The 24,764-nt window shown below is 42.3% G+C and overlaps 1 long non-coding RNA gene across 1 annotated transcript; it reads right to left on the bottom strand.

The window, feature by feature from the left end:
* Nucleotides 1–24,764, bottom strand: LOC115471654. The gene is made up of 4 exons (XR_003942388.1): nt 24,724–24,764; nt 19,899–19,958; nt 8,308–8,371; nt 1–69 (listed from the first exon to the last, which is right to left on the bottom strand). It is a non-coding gene; the product is annotated as an uncharacterized LOC115471654 (long non-coding RNA).

Below are 24,764 nucleotides of genomic sequence, written 5' to 3'. Positions count from 1 at the left end.
CCTTCAGTAAATCACGTCCTTACTGTCTGACCATGATAAATATTCCACCCAACCTAATCGATGACAGCTCTAAAGAATACAATAAAATAAAATTAGAATTAAAAATGTATTTTAAAAATAGAACATCCAAAGCAAAATAAACTGTGCATAGATAAGAGGCTGATTTTCTGATCTTGTTTAGCTTTGTAGGGAGCTTCATATTCAAAAAACAAACTTGAAAATTTTGACTCATTCCAAGGTATTATTTCACCATATTTTCAATGCAAGTTCAGGCCAAAGCCATGTAGCCATTTGCTCTGCTAAACCCCGCTGCAACCCACAATTTTCTGTAAAACTTGCTCATTCCCTGCTGCAGATAACTTGAGCTAAGCTTTAGTAAACAACCCCCCAAATATGATGCAACAAGCAAAATGAAGAAAAACTCTGGGGCTGATATTCAGCCTATGGTGGTCAGCTTTTTTTAATTTATTTATTTATTATTTTACATATATTAAAACAAGCAAAAATATACTTGTCAAGTAAATAACATTACTGTTCAAATATATAAAGAAACAAATTAATATTTCAAGCAATTACAAACAGTATGTTAATTAAAGTCCACATTGGTGAGATTCAAAATTTACAGTATGGATTCTAAAAAGAAAATAATTAAGGAAACTTTCCTTTATCGGATGCTTATAATATATACCTTCTCCTATATATATAGGGCTATACATTAATTGCTCCCTTGTCCTTTTGTAGCCAGGAACGAAGAAAGTTGTGCTGGCTCATAAAACACATATTTATTAGATTGATATTTTACTAGGCATTTGCACGGGTACTTTAAAAAGAACGTACCTCTTAACTGAATTACACCAGGCCTCATAAGTAAAAAATCTCTGTCTGCATTTTTGAGTCTCCTTGGTCACATCAGGGAAGAGACTAACCTTTAATCCAAGGAAGCTCTTATCTTTATTTTGGAAGAAAAGTCTCATCAACCAGTTCTTATCTGTTGACAAGGCTACTGTGGCAATTAAAGTAGAAGCTTTAACTAGGTCAGTATCTGAGGATTCCAATATCAATGAAATATCTCATTCAAATTTTTCTTGAGATTCTTAGTGTTTCAGGGGCAAATAATATATTTGTGTAAATGGTGGAACCATTTCCACAGATACACCAAGTATCTCGGTGATATACTTTCTGAGCATTTCCCTTGGTAAAACTCCAACTTTTTTAGGAAATTTTAAAAAACGAATATTGCTATTTCTGGTTACATTCTCCAAGAATTCAGTTCGTCTTCTCAAGGCAATTAAATCCTTAATCATAGTCTCCTGGTTCGAATGAACCTCTTTCATTTCTTTTTCCAGTTCCACTTGCCGGTTCGATATTGTCTCTACCCTAAGTTCAGTTTGTTGAACCTTTTGGTCCAATTTAGACATATCTTGAGATAATTGTTTTATTTGTGGACTTAAGGATTTCCCCAAGTCCACAATCAAAGTATATAGAGTCTCTAATGTAATTTCAGTAGGTTTCTGAAACTTAGGAAATTGTACCTCTGCAGCTACAACAGTGTTTTGTTGTGCTCTATCCCCGGCCACAGTTTCCATCCGGTCCTGGGTATTAGATGCTATTTCTCCCCCTCGAGAGGCACCTTGTTCGCCAAATAGGTCCACACTGCCCGCAGTTTGACTCTCCTCCTCGGCCCGCTGAACAACTACATTCTTCGGTGGCGTCCTGCTGGGATCTGGCGTTGACGTGCTCGCTCCCGAGGGTTGCGGGGCAGGCGCCCTAACATCGGGGCTGAGCGATAGCTCCAGTCCAGCGGTCTCCAAGGTGTTACCATCTCCACCCGGTTGACCTAGCGGACGTGCTCCCGGTGTCACTGGTATCTGTGTTCCACGAAGGTAATTGATCATAGTGGATTGAGAAGGAAGATTTTGCCGTGGCGGGGCAGCCAAGGAGGACAAGCAAACTCTTCTCTTCAGCATTTTTTTCTTTCAGAGCTTGCTGGGTGTCCGATCTAGTCAGCGGCCATTTTGAATCCCGGTCAGCGGTTTTTAAGCTATTAGCAGCCATTGGCAAAATTAAGCCCAGCTGTTCAATGTCTGGGCACTGGCATTGAATATATGTGTCAGCTGCTGAACTGAAAATTATGCAAGTGCTGGCACCTGCAGAGCTCAGTGGGCAATGATAGCATTGCCTTTTGTGTGGTATTATCTGTCCACTTAGCTATAAACACATCAGTGCTGAATAGGGCTGATGCCCACATAACTGTTGGCTCCTTTCTGAGTCTACTTGTGGACTTCCCAGGCACTAACCACACAGTGCTGTCAAGGTCAAAGGTTATGTGCCACTGAATGGCATGGTTATGTGCTGCAGAATATCCAGAGTTGGCCTGCTGAGTGGGATTAAAGCAGGTAGGAGCTTCTCAAGCCAATCAACCCCTCTATTTCTTGTATCTTTTATATTCAGAAAAATACATATTTTTGAATACCTGTTTATTGATTTTCTGAAACCATGCCAGTCTATTCTCAAATGTCAGAACAGAGAACAAACAATACTGGACATTTTCTTCCCCTTATCCTATCCTTCTTTCCCAAAACCAAATTATATCCACTCTTCACTCTTCATAGAGGGATTACATATTCAATGTCACAGTTCTTGCTCTACGAAGTAACAAGTTTATTTAGAGGGGCATAATCAAACAAGAACGCCCATCTCCATGGGTGTCTATTTTCGAGAACGTGTACGTGAAGGGGCGGGACAAACCGTATTTTTGAAAAAAATGGGCGTCCATCTTTTTTCCGATAATACGGTTTGTCCAGCCAAATGCATTGGATTTGTGCGGATTTGAGCTGGGCGGTTTCGTTTTTCAGCGATAATGGAATCCAAAGGCGCCCAGCTCAAAAACAACCAAATCCAAGGCATTGGGTTGTGGGAGGGGCCAGGATTTGTAGTGCACTGGTCCCCCTCACATGCCAGGACACCAACCGGGCACCCTAGGGGGCACTTGTAACAATTAAAAAAACAAAGCAAACTACCTCCCAAGTCCATAGCTCCCTTCCCTTGGGTGCTGAGCCCCCCAAATCCCCCCAAAACCCACTCCCCACAACTCTACACCATTACCATAGCACTTATGACTGAAGGGGGGCACCTAGATGTGGGTACAGTGGGTTTTGGGGGCGACAAGGTGCAAAAGATCAACCTTGAGTTCACCACCAAGGCACCTCTTCCTCTTCACCCTTCAACCCTCTCCCTCAACCAACCAACCCAGGCCTCTTTCTCCTCCTTTCCTGATATCACCGATGAGGAAACCGCCCGCCTTCTTTCCTCCTAGAAATGCACCACTTGTTCCTCTGATCCCATCCCCACCAACTTACTGAACACCATCTCTCATACTGTCACCCCCTCCATCTGTCATATCCTCAACCTCTCTCTCTCCACTGCAACTGTCCCTGACACCTTCAAGCACACCTCTCCTCAAAAAAATATCACTTGACCCTACCAGTCCCTCCAACTACCGCCCCATCTCCCTCCTACCCTTCCTCTCCAAAATACTTGAGCATGCTGTTCACAGCTGCTGCCTTGATTTTCTCTCCTCTCATGCCATCCTCGATCCGCTTCAATCCGGTTTTCGCCCTCTACACTCGACAGAAACGGCACTCTCTAAAGTCTGTAATGACCTGTTCCTTGCCAAATCCAGAGGCCACTACTCCATCCTCATCCTCCTTGATCTATCCGCCGCTTTTGATACTGTCAATCATGATTTACTTCTTGCCACACTGTCCTCATTTGGGTTCCAGGGTTCTGTCCTCTCCTGGTTCTCCTCCTATCTCTCCCACCGCACCTTCAAAGTACACTCTCATGGATCTTCCTCCACCCCCATCCCGCTCTCTGTGGGAGTTCCCCAGGGATCTGTCCTTGGACCCCTTCTTTTTTCAATCTACACCTCTTCCCTGGGCTCACTGATCTCATCTTATGGTTTCCAGTATCATCTTTATGCTGATGACACCCAGCTATATCTGTCCACACCAAACATCACCACGGAGACCCAGGCCAAGGTATCGGCCTGCTTATCCGACATTGCTGCATGGATGTCCAACCGCCACCTGAAACTGAACATGTCCAAGACCGAGCTTATCGTCTTTCCACCAAAACCCACTTCTCCTCTTCCTCCACTCTCTATCTCAGTTGATGGCACCCTCATCCTCCCCGTTTCATCTGCCCGCAACCTCGGAGTCATCTTCGACTCCTCCCTCTCCTTCTCTGCGCATATCCAGCAGATAGCCAAGACCTGTCGCTTCTTTCTCTTTAACATCAGCAAAATTTGCCCTTTCCTCTCTGAGCACACCACCTGTACTCTCGTCCACGCTCTCATTACCTCTCGCCTTGACTACTGCAACCTACTCCTTACTGGCCTCCCACTTAGCCATCTATCCCCCCTTCAATCTGTTCAGAACTCTGCTGCACGTCTTATATTCCGCCTGAACCGATATACTCATATCACCCCTCTTCTCAGGTCACTTCACTGGCTTCCAATCAGATACCGCATACAGTTCAAGCTTCTCCTTCTTACCTACAAATGCACTCAGTCTGCAGCCCCTCATTACCTCTCTACCCTCATTTCCCCTTACGTTCCCGCCCGTAACCTCCGCTCACAGGACAAATCCCTCCTCTCAGTACCCTTCTCCACCACCGCCAACTCCAGGCTCCGCTCATTCTGCCTCGCCTCACCCTATGCTTGGAATAAACTTCCTGAGCCCTTACGCCAAGCCCCCTCCCTACCCATCTTCAAATCCTTGCTCAAAGCCCACCTCTTCAATGTTGCTTTCGGCACCTAACCTTTATACCTTTCAGGAAATCTAGACTGCCCCTATTTGACTGACTGTACATTTGTCCTTTAGATTGTAAGCTCCTTTGAGCAGGGACTGTCCTTCTATGTTAAATTGTACAGCGCTGCGTAACCCTAGTAGCGCTTTAGAAATGTCAAGTAGTAGTAGTAGTGGTTTGGAGCGCTCCCATTTACCACCACAAGTGTAACAGGTAGGGGGGATGGGCCTGGGTCCACCTGGCTGAAGTCCACTGCACCCACTAACAACTGCTCCAGGGACCTGCATACTGCTGTGATGGAGCTGGGTATGACATTTGAGGCTGGCATACAGGCTGGAAAAAAAAAGGTTTTAAAGTTGTTTTTTTTTGGGTGGGAGGGGGTTAGTGACCACTGGGGGAGTCAGGGGTGGTCATCCCCGATTCCCTCCGGTGGTCATCTGGTCATTTAGGGCACTTTTTTGGGGCTTGTTCGTGAAAAAAAGGGTCCAAAAAAGTGACCCAAATTCGCACTAAAAATGCCTTTCTTTTTTCGATTATCGGCCAAGGACGCTTATCTCTCCTCGGCCGATAAACACGTCCCAGTCCCGCCTTCACCACACCTCCGACACACCCCATCAACTTTGCCTGTTTCTGCGACAGATTGCAGTTGAAGACGCCTAAAATCGGCTTTCGATTATACCGATTTGGACGCCCACGGGAGAAAGACGCCCATCTCCTGATTTGGGTCGAAATATGGGCATCTTTCTCTTTAGAAAATTAGCTGGATAGTGGTTCCATATTCCGATAAAGACTGTCCAGTGAAGTAGTTTTGCAAGTCTTTCAATTTTGTCCATCACCATCAGATCATGAAGTCCTAGTAGAGGAGTGGAGGAAAATTAGTAGTTAGTGCAGCAGACTTGACCCTGGGGAACTGGGTTTGATTCCTACTACAGCTCCTTGTGATTCTGGTCAAGTCACTTAACCCTCCATTACCCCAGGTACAAATAAGTACCTGGAGATACACATAAATCACTTTGAATGTAGTTGCAAAAAAACATAGAAAGGCAGTATAAGTCCCATTCCCCTAAACATCACTATGTTATTGACAGAGCCTGAAAGCTTATCCACTTGTGTAGAATACATCACCAACATAAAGTCATTCCTAGGGCATGTGTTCAGTATAGATATATTATCAAAAAGAAACAATTCAGGATCTAGGTCACCCAGTTACAGAATTATCCCCTAACTGTTAGCGTGGATATGGATTTGATTGCTGTATATAACAAGTCAGGGGACAGCCTCAAATTGAGCTCCCCATTTCATGTTTCCATTAATGAGGTAATATCACAAGGAGGTTCTATGTATTCTATTGAGCAGGGACTGTCTCTCTGTGTCAGGTGTTCAGTGCTGCATGCATCTGGTAGCGCTATACAAATGCTAATAATAATAATAATGTATCTTTATAAATTAGGCCAAAAATAGACACCACTTATCCTCCCAATTTAGACAATCTGTAATAAAATTAGGATCTTCCAAGACCCCTTCTCTGATCAAAAGGAACAGCAAATTAGCTGGTTTCTCTGATCCAGGTTTAAAAAAAAAAAAAATCAAAGAACAGAAATGAAGTAGAAAAGATAGTGATGCAATCTCTGTCTTCTCTCAAAAATTTTTAAAGTGGGCCTAAAAATCTACTTTTTTGAATTAGCCTTTGGTGTTTGAGAGGGTGCAGGGGTCGGGTAAATGTTGTGGCTGGGGTGGGGTGGTGGTCTTGTTGCCCATGGCCTGTATTTCCTTGATGTTCTGTATTTCTCCTGTACTGATTTGATTGTAGTTCTTTTTTATTTTGTTATTATTAACAGTAAAGCAAGTAAAATAAACATAAACACACTGTGATAGCATGGATTTAGTGGCCTGCTGTAGGACCTCACAAAAGGTGGTACACACAGGTTGCAACCAGGTATAAGTCAAAGCACTTTATTCATGTACACAGGGGAAATAATCAGCCCTGTTTTAATTCAATTCAATTCAGATCTTATATACTGCTAATATCCCCTGTTAAGAGTTCAGTGCGGTTTACATTATGGATGTGTCTAGGTTGGGTATAGTTTTATAGGAAGGGCATTGATTGTGTACAGTCTTGTTGGTTGAATGTCATGTTGGTGATATTAGAGAACGTGGTGGGAGCGCAGTTTTTACTTAGTCCTGTGAGCACTCTGAGACATAGTATGATGGTGTTTCTTATGTTGTAGTCTTTGGAAAGAGGTACATTTCAACCTCTTCTGAAAACTGAAGTAGTTAGTTTCTGTTCAAGTGACCACGGGAAGTGAGTTCCACAAAGAGATTCCTAATACAGGGAAGAGCGAGCTGAAGATCTTACAAAATCAGATTCCCTTTTAGAATAGTGGGGCAATGATTAGTTGATATGTAGTATTTGAATGATTAGGCAGGCTGCTTTAAACCTGATTCTTTCAGCTATGGGTAGCCAATGTAATTTAGTGATATATGGTGAAGCGCTTGTATATCTGTTTGTTTTGAAAATTTGTCTTACTGCTTGGTTCTGTATGATCTGCTTTTTTTTCTGGTATTGTGTCTTAATACCAACAAATAGAACATTACAGTAATCCAGGTAGAGTAGGATTAGCATTTGGACCAGTAGCGCAAATTTAAAGGATGACTTAATTAGTCGTAGTTGTCTCATTTTGAAAAGTGTGGTCTTCCATAGTTGGTTGATATGGGATGTGTATGATAGGGAGGAGTCTAGGAGGAGTCCCAGCACTCTGGTTTCTGATTTGATTGTGAATGTGCTGTCATTGGATAATGTTATTGAAGTTGGGGCTTCGACTCCTTGGTTCCGGGACCATAGGATCTTAGTCTTTTACGCATTCAGTTTTAGTTTATTTGCCGAAGCCCAGGTCTGAATCGCATTCAACCTGGTTGTTACAGATCAGATTGGATCTTGGTGAGTGGTCGTCAGCAGTAGGAGGAGCAAGGCTAAAGTATCTTCATATAAATAAATAAATAATGTGCTGCTAGTCTATATAATACTTTATCTAATTGTGGACTTTAGCTATTCTGATCATCGCATAATGTTGCATACCAGGGGTTTGTTTAAGATTTCATGTTTTTTTTATAAACAGTACTAAGGCACATGTTTACTAAAGTATACTAAGTAATTAGCGCAGATTTTAGTGCCCCCTAATTATAAGCACAGGTCTGAGCTAACAGTTACTGCACTCTAAAATATCTAGCACAGTAAAACTCCTGCACTAACTGCATGGTGCAATATGAGGTAGGGATTGGGTGGGGTATAGGCAGACATTGGGCATGGACTGCATACTGCAGTTAGCTCACAGTACCATAATTAGAGTATGCTGTTAAATATGCATATAGTGGAGGTGCACTTAATGCCACCTCTATCACGTTTGGCATTAACATATTGTAGAGAACTTGTCTATCTGGTAACTGAAGAAAAGACGCTGGACATACCCTGAACAGCTACCGCACTTCCTTTGTACTTACCTTGCAATAATTTTGGCTGTTTACCTATATGTTCGCTCAGACGTGCTGAGGTTCAGCCCAAAAACTGATGAGACAAAAAGAACAAATAAAAGTACAAAAGAAGAAGATAATGCTAAACAGACTGCAAGAAAAGCTTTAATTATATAGAAACTCTTAAATATGCCAAACAGCTTGTGCAGCAATAACTGATTATCCAGAATTTAATACAGCACTGCAGAAGGGAATGCTGGGGAGAGGCCTCTATTTTCCTTAAATTTGTGCAATCCCTTTCAGACTTCAGGAAGGAGAGAGCTAATCTTAGAAAAAGGAACTCCAGAGACCAATGAAACCAGGTCAACATGTTGATGATGTCATTGAATGGCAATGATCTTTCCTCCACAGAAGCCCGGAAAGAGAAAAAAAAAAGAGTTATCTGGTTATTATTGCTCTGTAACCTTTGAGTGGCATATAAATCATTTCTAGACTGCGCTGGGAGAGGAAAGAAAAGAACATACAGCTTACGTCAAAGACTTGCTTGCCTTCTGCTAAACCTATTTAATGCAGAATTAATCACAGAAGCTCAGGCAGATAATATTTTTGAGTTTTTCCAGTTTTGTTCTAAATAGCTATTATTGTTCAGGCTTTGGGTTTCTTTGTTTGGTTTTATTTTTACTGCTCATTTTTTCCAAACTCTTTGGGACTGATATTAATAAGGATTATTCTAAGTAACTTTGGGAATTACCTGGAAAGTCTTTTGTTTAAAAAATTTCTGGCCTTGCAAAGGGAGAACGTTTGGTAAAAATTTTCCAAATAAATAAAGAAGGGGTTAGGGTGGTCTCAGGACACACCAGAATGTTGTCTGAATAGCAGCAATATTCAACTGCTATAAGGTTAACTTTATCCTGGTAACTTGTCCACAGATGCAGCAGCTCTAAGATTTCTGAATAAAAATACAGTGCACTCCATTTAAGTGTACATCGGATAAGCGCATGCTCTGCTTTCCATACTTCGATCCGGTTTTTGGAGCCATCAATTTCTATGGGGACAAACTTCGGTTTAGCACACCATTGATAAGTGCAAGATTCGCTTATATTTATTTATTTATTTGTTACATTTGTATCCCACATTTTCCCACCTATTTGCAGACTCAATGTAGCTCACATAGTGTCGGAGGGCTGTTTGCAGACTCTGGAGTAAACAAATACAAGGTGATGTTGTGGTAGGATAAGGTTCATGTTGTAGGACCACATAAAGGAATCGTACAACAGAAGAGTTGTGTGATGGCCATTACGAACTTTAGTGTTGTTGTGTCACTGAGATCAGGCGTTTATGTTGGATCGGTAGGGTATGCCTTTTAAAACATGTGGGTCTTAAGTGATTTCCTGAAGTGTAAGTGGTCGTATGTGGTTTTCAAGTCTTTTGGTAATGCGTTCCATAGTTATGTGCTGATGTATAAAAACCTAGATGCGTAAGTTGATTTGTATTTGAGTCCTTTGCAGCTTGGGTAGTGGAGATTTAGGTACATTCGTGTTGATTCGGATGTGTTTCTTGTTTCTTGTCTTATATGTATGGTTTAAGACCGCTTCTCTGCAGGAAAGACTCCGCATAAGCGCACACACGGAATATGGAAACCGATTGGCGCGTGACAAAGGGACAGAAGAAATGAAAAAATGTTGTTAGAGTGTACTAGAGTTATCGTTGCGCAACTGTAAGAGATTAACACTGGCTGAACGAATAGAAGTTCTTAAAAAATTAGAAAACAAACAAAGTAAAGCATCTATTGCTAAAGAATATGGTGCTAATCCCAGTCAAATTTCATGTATCTTGAAGCAGAAAGACCAGCTTCTGGAAGACTGGCAAAACAATACAAATCCACACCGGAAATGAAAATGGGCGGGAAAAGCCCATTGAAAATGTCATGAGGTGCAAACTCGTTCAAGATGGTAGGAAGAACTGAAACAACCCAATTTTCAGCACCAAAGTCATCAGCGTCTTGTTTTTCACCATGCTGTTTCTTGAATTTTATGTTCCTCTCCTTCCATCTTTCCAACCATCCAACAGTGGCTTTGAATTCAGTTAGTCCAAGACTTTCAGCTAGCTGATTAGCTTTCTCCATAAGCAGTGGACCACTGACAGGAAACTGTCTGCTCCTGACTTGAGAAAACCACCGAAGAAGAGCATCTTCTACCTCCTCAGCTTTTCCCGCCCATTTTCATTTCCAGTGTGGATTTGTATTGTTTTGCCAGTCTTCCAGAAGCTGGTCTTTCTGCTTCAAGATACGTAAAATTTGACTGGGATTGACACCATATTCTTTAGCAATAGATGCTTGACTTTGTTTGTTTTCTAATTTTTTAAGAACTTCTATTCGTTCAGCCAGTGTTAAAGTCTTATAGTTGCACAATGATGACGACAACGACAACTCCAGTGTACACTCTAACAACATTCTTTCGCTTCTTCTGCCTGTGGCAGTTAACCAACGATATTTCAAATTTACCGCCCCTTGTCACGTGCCAATCGGCTTCCATATTCCGCGCGTGCGCGTATGCGGAGTCTTTCCTGCAGAGGAGCAGTCTTAAACCATGCATATAAGCAAATCTTGTACTTATCAGTGGTGCGCTAAACCGAAGTTTGTCCCCATAGAAATTGATAGCGCCAAAACCGGGACCGAAGTACGGCATGCAGTTAAACAGAGCATGCACTTATCTGACGTGCATTTAAATGGAAAGCACTGTATATATATATATATATATATATATATATATATATATATATATATATAAGATTGTTCAGGATACACTTCTCAAGAAGTAGTAAAGATACATTCTACTGAGCTCATATAGTTATTAGCTAAGAAGAAATTATTAAGAAACACAAATCATAAGAAACATAGTCATCACCTAAACCCCACTCCCCCCCCCCACAACACACAAAGGGTTCAATTCCCCCAAATTCAAAATACACAAAAATTAACAGCCTAAAGATACTTGTAACCCTAGCAAATAAAAATATTTTCATCCTGTGTTAGATACTGGTGGCTCATCCTAAATTATTCCATTTGCATTAAAGAAATTTCAGGCTTTTTTTTTTTTAATAAGAAAATAAGAGTCCGTCCAAATGTTCATAGGAATTACACAACAATGTCGGAAAAAGTTTGTAGAAGTGTGCCAGTGCATAAAACTCTTTCTGCTCTTCTTGCAAATGCCACGTAAGATAGCAAACTATGATTTTTTCTGGTGGGATGAATAGCAGGATAAAACCAGGGTGAGTATGTTGCAGCCTGCTACTCATCCCACCAGAAAACCCTCAGTATTCAGAATCTTAGATAGCCCTCTGCTCTAACACACCTAATACATCACCAGCCTGACTATAATATATATGAATTTCTTTACCTCTGTAATGCACACTCTCCTGCTGTCACCAGCATCTGGAATTGTGCAAGAAGCACAATGAGATTTTCTCCTAATGCAATGTTGGCCAAAACTGTTCACTCACACTTCAAGCAAACTGCTGCATTTAAATATGTTACAAAATTCTTATGTGCCACAACTTCATAGGAATTATAGGAAGAAAAAGGGCAATGAGAAAGCTCAAAGCTAGAAGCACAGAGTTGCATTTGATACTGTGGAGAAATGTCACTGGATAATAAATTGTTTAATGTTATAATCACTTTTTATAAATTGAAAATTAATTGTAATTGGATTTGCATATTTATTTGTTTTTGGCACTTGACATACCTCAAATTGTACATACGGCGACTATGCCATTTGCAATATAAAATCACAAATAATGGGAATCTTGACATTAATACAGAACCCTCCTGACATAGATAAGAATTCCCCCAAAATTCAGTCAGCAGCAGGCAGCATGGTTATCTGCCACTGGCGGCACTGACCCTAAATATTCAATGCTGAGTGCAGTTGGAAGAAAACATGGCAGCTGTGGAAGAATAGGAGCTCTGTCCAGATGAGCCAATGGAGGTTACTTCCTAGTGAATTTAAACTCATGTCTGGTACACTGGATTGCATCTTGCTGCTGTGTAACAATCATCCCCCAGGTGAGACAGTTTAAATTCCTGGCAAGTGGATGGAGGGTGGCAGGCACAACAGAAAAGACTTGTGGCCTGAACTTTATTGGGAAGTGGATTTACTTTGAGAAGTGGATTTGTTTTGCTGACAAAACAACAATAGAAGTGTGGGACACAGAAAAGAAGAGTGTTTTAGACTTGTGGTCCTTGGGGACTGTGAACTGAGACAGACAAAAGCAGCATTCCTTGCTTGCATTGTGGACCTACTTCAAAGAGCAGGAACATGACCAACTGTTTGCTTAATAGATCAATTAGTTCCTTGTGAGACACTGTATTGAATGCTTATAATTTTTGAATTTCATGTCGTGAAATAGATGAGTTTTGTTTTTTAACTCATAATTAACTTGGAGAATTCTTATTGGGAAAGAACAAAATCCCAGACTGGATTGTTTTTAGGGATTGAACTGAGGAGAGAAAAGCACCTCTTTCTGGGTCTTCAGAACTTCAGACACCTCTAGCAATAATACAATGGTGTCAAGGATGGAATCGGAAGAATCCCCATGCTGCTAGCCTTTAGGACGGAAGACCCCTCTTATTCTTAGACAAGCAATTGTCAGCGATCCTATCAGGTAAGGGTACCTAGTGGCGAATGTACTGACACTGTAAAAGATCGAAGGGTTGGAAGCTGGAATAGTGTCCCTGAGCATGGTTAAATGGAGACACATTTGGTTGTTTTTGTTTTGTGCTGCAGGGTTCGAAGTTATGATGGAACCCAAGGGGTCCTTGAGTGGATGGCTGCTGAATTTCAGAAATAGCAGGAAGGATCCCAAAGGATGATGCAAGAGAACCATGAGGCCAGCCAAGCTCAACATCACCTACTACTGGATCTTCTACATGACCATTTGAAAGACACAGAGAAGTTAATGAAACAACCTCCCACAAGCCTGGATCCCGTTCCCTCCATGGCTGCAGTAGGACTACTGGGTCTTGGACCATTTTCTTTGAGCAAGATGGGGAAGAAGGATGATGTTGATAACTTTTTAGGATTTTTGAGAGGGTGGCAGGATTAGCTTGGTGGTCACCAGAGCAGTGGGCTATACACTTAGCCACCACCTTGACACCATGCCTCCAGCCCAAGCCACTGACTATACAGCAGTTAAGGCTGCTATCAAGGACCATTTAGGTCTTACAAAAGACTCCTATAGAGAACTTTCAGAGACACAACATTAGGCTAGCAGGATATACCTCAAGTCTAGCTCAAAGGCTAAAAGATTTGGCTAATAATTTGCTAAAGCCAGAAGGAAAAACTGCTGCTCAAATGAGGGAAATAGTCCTTGAACATTTTCTTTTTGCTGCCCCTGGGGAAGTAAGGGGATGGTTAAACAAGTTGTCAGTTCAGTAGAGAAGGCTATCCGGTGTGCTGAGTTAAACTATGAGGCCCAAATTGCCCAATCTAGCCTCTTTGTCCCAAGAGGAGCTTGCTTCCAAACAGGACAGCTAGTGAAACCCCTGTTCAAAGATAAAAGAAGTATGACATGTAGTGTATATACCCCTGTACAGGAGAAAGGCAAAGGGGGACTTAAGTGCTACAGATGTGTGTGGGGCTGGGGGGGAGGAGGGTGGTAAATGAAGAAAGACTGTCAGGAGAAAATGGAATTTCAAGGGAATAAGGAAGACATAGGATAATCTATTTTCTCTCAAGAGTTGAAGGTATTCCAGTCACTGCCCTACTTGATTCCCATGCAGATCAGTATATGATGTATTCCCATGCAGATCAGTATATGATGTCCCCCTGGCTCCTTCTAGATCTGGTGCAGAGACAGTGAGCAGCAGTGCAGTGAAACTGAGTAGTCTGTGTGCATGCGCTGAGTGTTCTGCATGCTGATGGAACTTTCAGGAGAGTGACAAACAGCTCATGCTGGCAGTTGGGAGAGAGCTCTATTGGTGAGAACATGTTACTAGGGAAAGACTGGAAGAAAGTTGATGCTGGAGATCATCACCTGAAAGAAAAGGCACCCACCGTTCAAGAGAGCCAGAGAAAGAAAACAAAGAGAGCAGCTAAGTGACTGAAACTATTTTAAAAAGTGCACATTAGAGAAAATAGTAAAGGAAACCTGAACAATAAGTGAGAGATAACTAAAAGAAGGAGAAAACAAAAGAGTAGAGGAAAACTTACATGTTGAGATGCTTGGGGGTCTCCGGGGGTCTGAGGGACAGGAGAGGGGAGACTTTGAAGAGTCTGGTGTTTTGCGGAATTGAATGTACCTAAATGATTTATGTAACTACCGTATTTTTCGGACTATAAGACGCACCGGACCATAAGACGCACCTAGGTTTTAGAGGAGGGAAATAGGAAAAAAAAATGTTTCCTTTTTCCCTCCTCTAAAACCTAGGTGCTCCGGTGCGTCTTGTCCGAGTTTTGGATCGCCCTCCCCTACTTACGCGACGCCATGTTCCCTGGTGGTCTAGTGACGTCGGGGCAGGAAAGAGCCCCCTCTTTCCTGCCCAGCGCGCTGCTCTCCATGCTCCTGACTGCTTCCTGACGGTCTCGGCGAGATTCAAAATCGCCGCCGAGAATCTCAGCGGCCATTTTGAATATCGCCGAGACCGTCAGGAAGCAGTCAGGAGCACGGAGAGCAGCGCGCTGGGCAGGAAAGAGAGGGCTCTTTCCTGCCCCGACGTCACTAGACCACCAGGGAACATGGCGTCGCGTAAGTAGGGGAGGGCGATCCAAAACTCGCTACCTTCGGACTATAAGACGCACCCCCCATTTTCCTCCCAAATTTTGGGGGAAAAAAGTACGTCTTATAGTCTGAACAATACGGTAATATTTATACTTATCTGAGGATGCTCTCAATGTTTCTAGAGGCTAAACTGATTTGTGTTGCAAACCTGTAATTACTACTACTTAACTACTTACTACTACTTAACATTTCTAAAGCGCTACTAGGGTTACGCAGCGCTGTACAAATTAACATAGAGGGACGGTCCCTGCTCAAGGATCTTACAATCTAAGAGACAAGTGAACGGACAGTCCGATAAGGGCAGTCAAATTGGGGCAGTCTGGATTTACTGAACGGTAAGAGTTAGGTGCCGAATGCAGCATTGAAGAGGTGGGTTTTAAGCAAAGACTTGAAGATGAGCAGGGAGGGGGCTTGGTGTAAGGGCTCAGGAAGATTGTTCCAAGCATAGGGTGAGGCGAGGCAGAATGAGCGGAGCCTGGAGTTGCCGGTGTTGGAGAAGGGTACAGAGAGGAGGGATTTGTCCTGTGAACGGTAAAATTTCATTAGCATTTAAATATAATTCAACTAATAAAAAAATATTTTCGTTTTATTGTTAAACTCCCTGGTTGGTGTTGAGTCATTTTGGGGAATCACTGTGACATATTTGGTAGCATCATTGTAATACCTTGCTCTGCCGCCAGGGGGTTTACAATAGGAAAGTTAAGAAATCACATAAAAGATGGGGAAAATAAGTACTAAGGCAATAATAAAACTAAATGCATTCATGGGGCCTCAGCAGCCTATTTATTACATTGGGTGAAGGTAGGAGGTCCAGGGGTTTCGGGATACAGTGCAAGTGGAAGTCCTCCCCAGGCTTCCCTATTACCTAGTTCTAGGGAGGGACTGGGTTTATTTTAAGAAATGTTTAGTGGGAATGGAAGGCTTACTGTTAACTCGAGCCCAGTGTAAAATAGAGAAGGATCAGAATCACAACGAGGAGTCCTTAGCTCAGGTCTTTCATTTCCAGAAAGAGAAGGGAAGGAAAGGAAATCTAAGTTGCTAACAAATAAAGAGAGAAAGGAGATGGCACAAGCTCTTGGCTAGCTAAGGTTAGGGGAGGTAATTCCCTGGGTTGCTGAAGAGCTAGTGAGGAAGCTTCCTTCTTTTGTACAGGAACAAAAAGCTGACCCAGCCCTAAAAAGATCATATGAGCAGGCCCTGACTACTAGCGGTCAGACATTTCCCAGGTTCTCCCTCTGCCAAAGTTTATTGTATAGAGAGGTCCCTGATCCTATTGACACTGGAATAAATTAAAGTTTGTAGTCTATGCACATTTCTAGCAGATACACCATATGGTATTGGTCAGGTAATTTTTTTTATTACCCCTACTATACTTTTCAGTCCTTCCTTTGTTTATGTCATCATGGAATGGTTCCAATGTACTTCTTTCTGATATAGTGATCAGCCAGTCCACTTTGTATCCTGTCTCTTGTGTATAACATAAAGCATACACAGATACACAACAGCAGCATCAGAGAAACTTAAGACTTCCCACCTCCACTGGAGACTTGGAGTTGTTTACACATGTTGATCCGTCCTGGCCCTCAGTATGTTCCATTCCTTCCACGTTACATAAAACAGTAGGTAGGAATTACAGGCTGTCAAATCACAGTCATTTGTTACTGTGCATTTGTTGCTGTGCAAACTGTGGATGCCATAAACCAAACTGAGTTTTTCCCTTCTGTTTACAGCTACCGGCCAGAGTTCAGCTGCTCCTAGACCATAGTCTAACTCTTGTTTATTTCAAATGTAGCAGATGCAAGAGGTTCTAATAGTGGGATTTACAAAGGTGAAATGATGAAAATGCACCTTACAAATTCTGCCTAGTTTAATTCCTTTTCTTTTGACCTGGGTGTGCAACACAATGGCACAATTTGGCACAGATTGGTGAGATCTAGTAGTATGTAAAGGTAAGAGATAAGGTGGAAAAAAACAGTAAAGGACCTGTTGGTGAAAGAAAATTCTTTACTGATAGCAATAACACCAATCTGAACTGTAAATTACTGGTGAAAGTAGTTGTTATAAATATGCTCGATAGCAGATCGACTGGTAATTATTACAAAACAAACAACAGATCTGCAGTCCGAAAAAAATTAATTCCTACATGCACGTATAACAGTGGAAAAAGCCTCAAAAGTCCTCCTAAATCTTGAATTGATTTAGAGAAGATGTGACGGGTCAAATGACCTTTTTAATCATCACTGGCATAAAAAACCACTGCTTGTGCTAATCTTCATTCATTTATGGTAAACCGTGATTATGTTATATTCAACACCAAAACGCCACACTTATCTTAAAGTGGATGCTTGCGGTTTAACTGCGCTGTACTCTTTCACTCTCAACTGGTGCAGGGCCGACGGTGGCCAGCGTTTCGCAAGGCTGCTTCAGGGCCTCTACTGCACTATCTGTTGAAAGATATACATATTAATTCTGGAAAATCTAAACACTGAAAACCATAAAGAATCCGAAAGGACTGAACCATCGAGTTGAATGGAGCCATTTTTTATAGCACCCCTACTTAATCGTTCATGCCAGCGATAGCGTCTGACGTCAGTCAGGAGGCTATAGAGAAGCCATTTTTGTAGAGAAGTTAACGTGTAAGGAAGTACACAGTGAAGCTGTCCTCTCAACTTGGTGAGTGTGTTGATTCTTTATGGTTTTCAGTGTTTAGATTTTCCAGAATTAATATGTATATCTTTCAACAGATAGTGCAGTAGAGGCCCTGAAGCAGCCTTGCGAAACGCTGGCCACCGTCGGCCCTGCACCAGTTGAGAGTGAAAGAGTGCAGCGCAGTTAAACCGCAAGCATCCACTTTAAGATAAGTGTGGCGTTTTGGTGTTGAATATAACATAATCACGGTTTACCATAAATGAATGAAGATTAGCACAAGCAGTGGTTTTTTATGCCAGTGATGATTAAAAAGGTCATTTGACCCGTCACATCTTCTCTAAATCAATTCAAGATTTAGGAGGACTTTTGAGGCTTTTTCCACTGTTATACGTGCATGTAGGAATTAATTTTTTTCGGACTGCAGAAAGTAGTTGTTATTACAGAACTATAACTGGCAGAGTGACCTAATGCACTGCTTCTCAACCTACCCCTCAGGGCACACCTATTCAGTCGAGTTTTGTTTGTTCATTGGGATTTGTTAAACACCTTTATGAAGAGATTCACTCAAGGCAGTGTACAACAGGTACAGGTTGGCATAAAACTTACAGTTTTGTTAACAGCACAGTAATAGTAAAATGACCAATTATACGCATAAATACGAGATAAACTTAGAGGCAGGCAACTGAATCCTAGAAATAGGAGTAAATGGATACAGTATCAGAAATATATACATTAAACAGCACAATAGAATAATCATATAACAGAAATATGATAAATGATGCACCGTGATAGGCAGCATAGTGGAACATTCATATAACATGAATATGATACTCACTGCTCTGACTGCTGTGGAACTCTCTGGGTAGTACTGGGTTGTTCAAGGCACAGATGTAGGTGGGGTGGAGCAATACTTGTACAAATGGAACTTTGCTATGGTTAGTTCAAGCCATGACTATGATGAGATATCTTGGAAAATCTATGAAGGCTATGGAGAGCTGTCAGAGGGCTACTTGTCACAAAAAGAAATCTTTTTGCTGATAGCTGGCCTATAGACATTTTCCCTCAGCAGAGTAGCTGTAGTTGCAGCTTATCCTGGGCATGAAATACTTGTCTGTAATTTCCATGGTTTCTTTTATATAGCTACTAGCACCAAATCGGGTACCATGCAGGGTTTGTCTAGCATTGCACCTAATTATTTCTAGACTAGTCAGAACAATGGTTCTGGGTGTACTTCTCACTGATTCTTTCCTCCTTGGGGCTATGTCTAACTCAAGAGTACCTCTACTTCAGGAAACAAGTGAAAGCCTTGCTCTTCCCCCAAGCTTTTAATACATGTAGTGATTGACTATCCACTAACTCTGCACCTGGACTAACTTGCTGTACACCTTGTAATTTAGACTAATCCCTCATATTGTATTTAACTGCAAAAATAATTTGCCTTCAGTTAGCCATCCATTTATTTGTCCCAGTTTTGTATTACTCATTTTGCCTCATCTATATATCTGCACTTGGCCCCTCAACTATGTAGTAAGATGTTTCATTGTATTTTAGGAACAGCATTAGCACCACAGTAAGATAGTAAATGACAACAAATAAAGACCTGCTCGGTCCATCCAGTCTGTACAACAAGGTGGCCAGAGCCACACCCGTCACGCTGTGCAGGCCACAGCCACCCATATCTATGTTATTCAAATGTTCTAATGTGTGCTTCTTAGGTGTTTTATTGATATTATGCTGAAATAATATTATGTCTGTTATTTGAATGTTCATCTATGCTGTGTATTATGGTATTGTTTTTATTGTACTGACATTTATCATATTTCTGTTATATGATTGTTCTACAGTGTTGTTAAATGATACTGTTTCATGTTAGTCCTATTACTAGGTTTCAATTTGCCATTTCAAAGTTTACCTCATTGATTGTATTTATGCTTATATTTGGTCATTTTACTATTGTTATGCCGTTAACAAAATTGTTTTATGTTAAACTGCACCTGCTGTACACAACCTTGGGTGAATCTCTTCATAAATGTGGTTAATTAATCCCAATAAACAAAAATACATAGAGTACAATAATGTGTGTTTCCCCCTCCCCTTCAAACAATGCTTTGAGTTACCAGAGTCATAAATAGTAAGAGGGAGGGAGGGAAAAAAAATTCTCACATCTTTTTCATTTGTAGCTCAAGGCTAGTTACCTTCAGGTATAGTAGATATTTTCTTGTTCTTGGAGGACTTACAGTCTTGTACTTGAGGCACTGGATGGTTAAATAGAAACAGAGAAAAATGTAGGTGGGGGGAGTGGGGAGAATGGAGTCTGCACCTTGAGGGAGATAGCTGCTTGAGCTCTTCTCTCCCCCAACCGGATTCATAAAATACTATTTCCAGTTATCTTTATACCACTTTACATTGCACAGAAATAATCTTGAATATAATGTACACTGGCGAATCATAATCAACAAGTGGCAACAGTGCATAATACAGTTCTGTATCCTGCAATCTTCAGAGTCACACACTTAAATAAAACACAAAATGTTGATAAACCAGAAGATCTTAAAGCTTATATAAATTAATGTCAAGGTACAGTCATGTGACAGTGAAATTCTTTATCGAGTTACTAGTTACTGCTGCAAACTTAAATAGTGCATTTTTATTTTACAAAATGCATACTGACTACTTTGCAGTTAATACATTATACACTGTTATGCTTCTGTAATATTCATGTAATGCAATGTAATAATTATGACACGCTAGATGCTAAGCCACGTTAGCAGCTGCCGTGAGCTAATACCGACATAGTCCATTCATTTTGAATGGGCTCTGACGGCATTGCTGTGTGGCAGCTGCAACCACATGTTAAATACCATGGCCCAGATGCACTAAACGTTTTTCATCATTAAATGAGCCCTTAAGGAAGAATTTCCTATCCTTTCCATGCACTAAAGCCTATTTTTCGACGGCAGTAGCAGCTAACAAAACTGGAATGCTAATGAGAAACTACCAGTGAAATGTAGACAATTCGGAATGCACTAACCATACCGACGATAGCAACGATTCACTTACCGCCAGAAATTTAACGTCAGCTCAGACCTGTCATTAAAGCCTGAGCTGTCATCTCCCCACTGCCCCCTGCACGATGAAAAACCAAATTGCTGGCATGTTTTAAAAGAAAAGTGGCTCCCTGCTTCCCTGTGCCTAAAATAAAAAAGGAAACTAAATTAAAAAAGGATCGGGAGGGGGCAAAGGCGCTCATCAGCAGCGTCCTGTATGGACGGCCTTGCCTTGCCTTGCCCCCCCCCCCCCCCGAAGTCCCCGCTGCTCCCCGCTGCTCCGTTTGTGAAATAAAAGCTTTTAAAAATGAAACCTTTGCAGTTGCTGGGCTCCCCCTCCCTTCCTGTCTCTCTCTTCTTTAGTCAGCAATGCTCCGCCTCCTGCCCTCCTCCACCTCCGTGCCCTGCCCCCACGATTTCGTCCCCGCCGCTCCCCCCCCATCGGACCCCCCCTCCACCATAATGGCCGGTGCAGCGCCTCTCACCTATGTTTGAAGGCGCTGCACAGGATGGATCAGCTGTTCTTGAGCTCTTCTGTCTCCTCCGATGTCTCCTTTTTCTTCCTGTGTCCGCCCTCCTCTGATGTCAGTTATCTACGTAGATAGCTGACATCAGAGGAGGGCGGACACAGGAAGAAAAAGGAGACATCGGAGGAGACAGAAGAGCTCAAGAACAGCTGATCCATCATGTGCAGCGCCTTCAAACATAGGTGAGAGGCGCTGCACCGGCCATTATGGTGGAGGGGGGGTCCGGTGGGGGGGAGGGAGCGGCGGGGACGAAATCGGGGGGGGGGCACGGAGGTGGAGGAGGGCAGGAGGCGGAGCATTGCCGACTAAAGAAGAGAGAGACAGGAAGGGAGGGGGAGCCCAGCAACTGCAAAGGTTTCATTTTTAAAAGCTTTTATTTCACAAACGGAGCAGTGGGGAGCAGCGGGGACTTCGGGGGAGGGGCAAGGCAAGGCCGTCCATACAGGACGCTGCTGATGAGCGCCTTTGCCCCCTCCCAATCCTTTAATGTTTGTGGAGACATGCAGGGGAAAGTGGGGAGCCACGTGTTTGTGTTTTCTTTTTTTTCTTACGTTTCTGGCATGCGCAGAGCAGCCAGCATAACGCTTGGCTGCTTTGCGCATGCTTTACGAGCCGATTACCGACGGGGATTAGTGCATCGTTCTTTACAATACCGCACCAAACTTTTTGGGGCTGTGTTTTTGGAGCATGCTTCGTTATTTGAGATTCGGTATAGGTTTTTACGTTTCTGATTTTTTTACATTTGCTTGATGCATCTACCCCCCATGTTCTAACTTTCTTATCTGGATAACTTTCTTATCACAGAACTGCTTCCTGTAGTTATCCAGGGGGAGTGTGTGGGAGGGGGGGGGGGAGGGCTTGCTCTGGCAGCCATGCTACAACACTCCTGTGCTCACCAGCGACAAATACTTTCGAGGGGAAAGCCATTTTGATGTGTAATTTTTCCTTTTTCACTCCTGTTTCCTTCCTTTTTCTTTTTTTTAGTGCTGGTTACTAAACTCTTGCTTAAACGTTTTCTTTATTATGACAATTTATGTGCTGGTATGTGCTTACATATGACTTACAGTGGCTTAGGAACTGCTATATGGAAGAAATGTTTGATACAGACATTATATATCATCCCTATTAAATGGAAACCATGACATTTATTAAAATATTTTCCCTAAATGTGAATGGCTTAAATCATCCCATAAATATCTTCCCTGAATGTTAATGGTTTAAATCATCCCATAAAGAGGGAAAAAGTGCTAAATTACAGTACTTACAAAAAGAAGAATTCAGATATTAAATTGATATAAGAAACATATTTAAATGAAAAAGAATCAGAAAAATTAAATGGAGTCTGGATTTCTGATTGTTATTTCTCACCCGCAATAACAAAAAAAAAAAAAAACAAAAACAGAGGTGTAGCAATATTAATTGCCAAATGACTAAAAATTAAAATTCAAAATCAGTATCATGACTTAGAAGGCAGATGGTCTCTTCTTAACTTTTCAATTGGCCAAACCAATTATTCAGTGCTCAACATCTATGTTCCCTCTGTGAAGGATACTGAATACTTTAATGAACTATTCTCTGAAGCCTTAAATAAAGCATACCCTAACATTATAATTGCTTTTTTTTCTAATCTCTAGAGGTCTAACATCTGTGACTTTTCATACTGACATAGATAATGCTCTAATCCCAGATCATGCTGGGATTTCTATTGATTTCCTAACTAATATTCCTATATCACAAACACTTCTATTGAGATTCAACAACTTACTTTTGCTAGGTGAAAATTTTAGACTCACCAAGGCAGAAATCATATTTTGAAATGAATAATGGCTCTGTATCTTCTATAACTACTCTGTTGGATGCTTTTAAAACAACTCTAATAGGTCATATTATGAGATAAACTGATAGTCAACAAAATTCAAAAATCTTAAACTGCAGACTTAGAAAAAGAAATAAAATTAATTTAAGATTAACTCAAACATAAATGATCAGCTGACTTATTAAACAAGATTATGAAGTTAAAATTTAAGTATAATGGACACCACGTAAGACAACTAGAGGTGAAATTTGTATCCAAAAATCATGCTACTATGAAACTTCTAATAGAGCAGATAAAAGGCTAGCAGCTTATCTAAAAGGGGAAAACCAGAGGCAACAAATTGTTGCTGTTAAAGATGATAGTAACATAGTAGATGACGGCAGAAAAAGACCTGCACGGTCCATCCAGTCTGCCCAACAAGATAAACTCATATGTTTATACCTTACCTTGATTTGTACCTGCCTTTTTCAGGGCACAGACTGTACAAGTCTGCCCAGCAGTATTTCCCGCCTCCCAAGCACCAGTCCCGCCTCCCATCTCCGGCTCTGGCAGACCGTATAAGTCTGCCCTCCACTATCCTCGCCTCCCAACTACCAATCTCTCTTCCCCCACCTGCTCCGCCACCCAATTTTGGCTAAGCTTCTGAGGATCCATTCCTACTGCACAGGATTCCTTTATGCTTATCCCACGCATGTTTGAATTCCGTTACCATTTTCATTTCCACCACCTCCCGCGGGAGGGCATTCCAAGTTAGTTGCTGTTGAGACTTGGAAGGAGGAGGAAGTGCTGCCAGAGGCTCTGCAGGCTTCCAGGGGGAAGGGAGTGAGGCCTAGCTCCTTCCCCAGAAATGAGGAAGGTCCCTGGGGAGCGGTCCTCAGGAAAGCCCCAGGCCAGGGGGTCTCCTGGGGCCAGGGACCAGAAGGCCAGGAGAAGTAGTTCCCTCTCTGGCAGGGCTCCAGAGAGGAGGGAAAGGAGCCCTGTGGATCGAAGAGTGCAGGCTTCCACGGGAGGAACCCAGACCGGTACCCCCCTCACAGTGGCACGCCATCTAGCAGGTGAGGGGGGGAGAGAGCTGGGGGAGGCCCCAGAGAACAGCAGATCGGAGGAGAGAGAGGAGAGAGCAGAGGTAATGGAGATCTGCCGGGAGGCCCTACCGGTGTCAGAGGAGGAGGACAGTGACTCCTCAGAGGAGGAAGATTTCACAGACTATAGTCAGGATCCAGAGGACCCGACCAGTGGCCTGATTCAAATGGTGAGAAAGATAAAAAGCACAGAAAAAGAGGTGGTAGAGTTGGGGAAACGGGTTAAAATGGCAAAAGCCCTGTGCAAACTAGCCCCAGTGGAGCACCGCAAGACTTATACAAAGGAGGTAACCCGTTTACTCAAGCTTCTTCAAAAGAAAGAACATTTGCTGGGGGCATTGAAAAAGGGCCCTGGGAACCCTCTGAGAGAAGTTTACATCAACAGAGAAAGAATTGCCTTGGGGGGAAAAGCCCTGACAACCTTCAAACAGTCACAACAGCAAACAGAGAAGGAGAGTAGGAGCTCAGACCTTGGACCCCAGAACACCCAGGGGCCAGAGGAGCTTCCTGGGCCCAGTACCCAAAACACATTACAGTATATGCAGTACCTTGCTAGTCAGTCTCTGGCAGCTTCTGGAGCAAGCAGGGC

Source organism: Microcaecilia unicolor, chromosome 6 (genome assembly GCF_901765095.1).
Source record: "Microcaecilia unicolor chromosome 6, aMicUni1.1, whole genome shotgun sequence".
Classification (NCBI taxonomy): Eukaryota; Metazoa; Chordata; class Amphibia; order Gymnophiona; family Siphonopidae; genus Microcaecilia; species Microcaecilia unicolor.
Note: the sequence above shows the minus strand (reverse complement) of the source record. Positions and strands in the feature narration are given on the sequence as shown.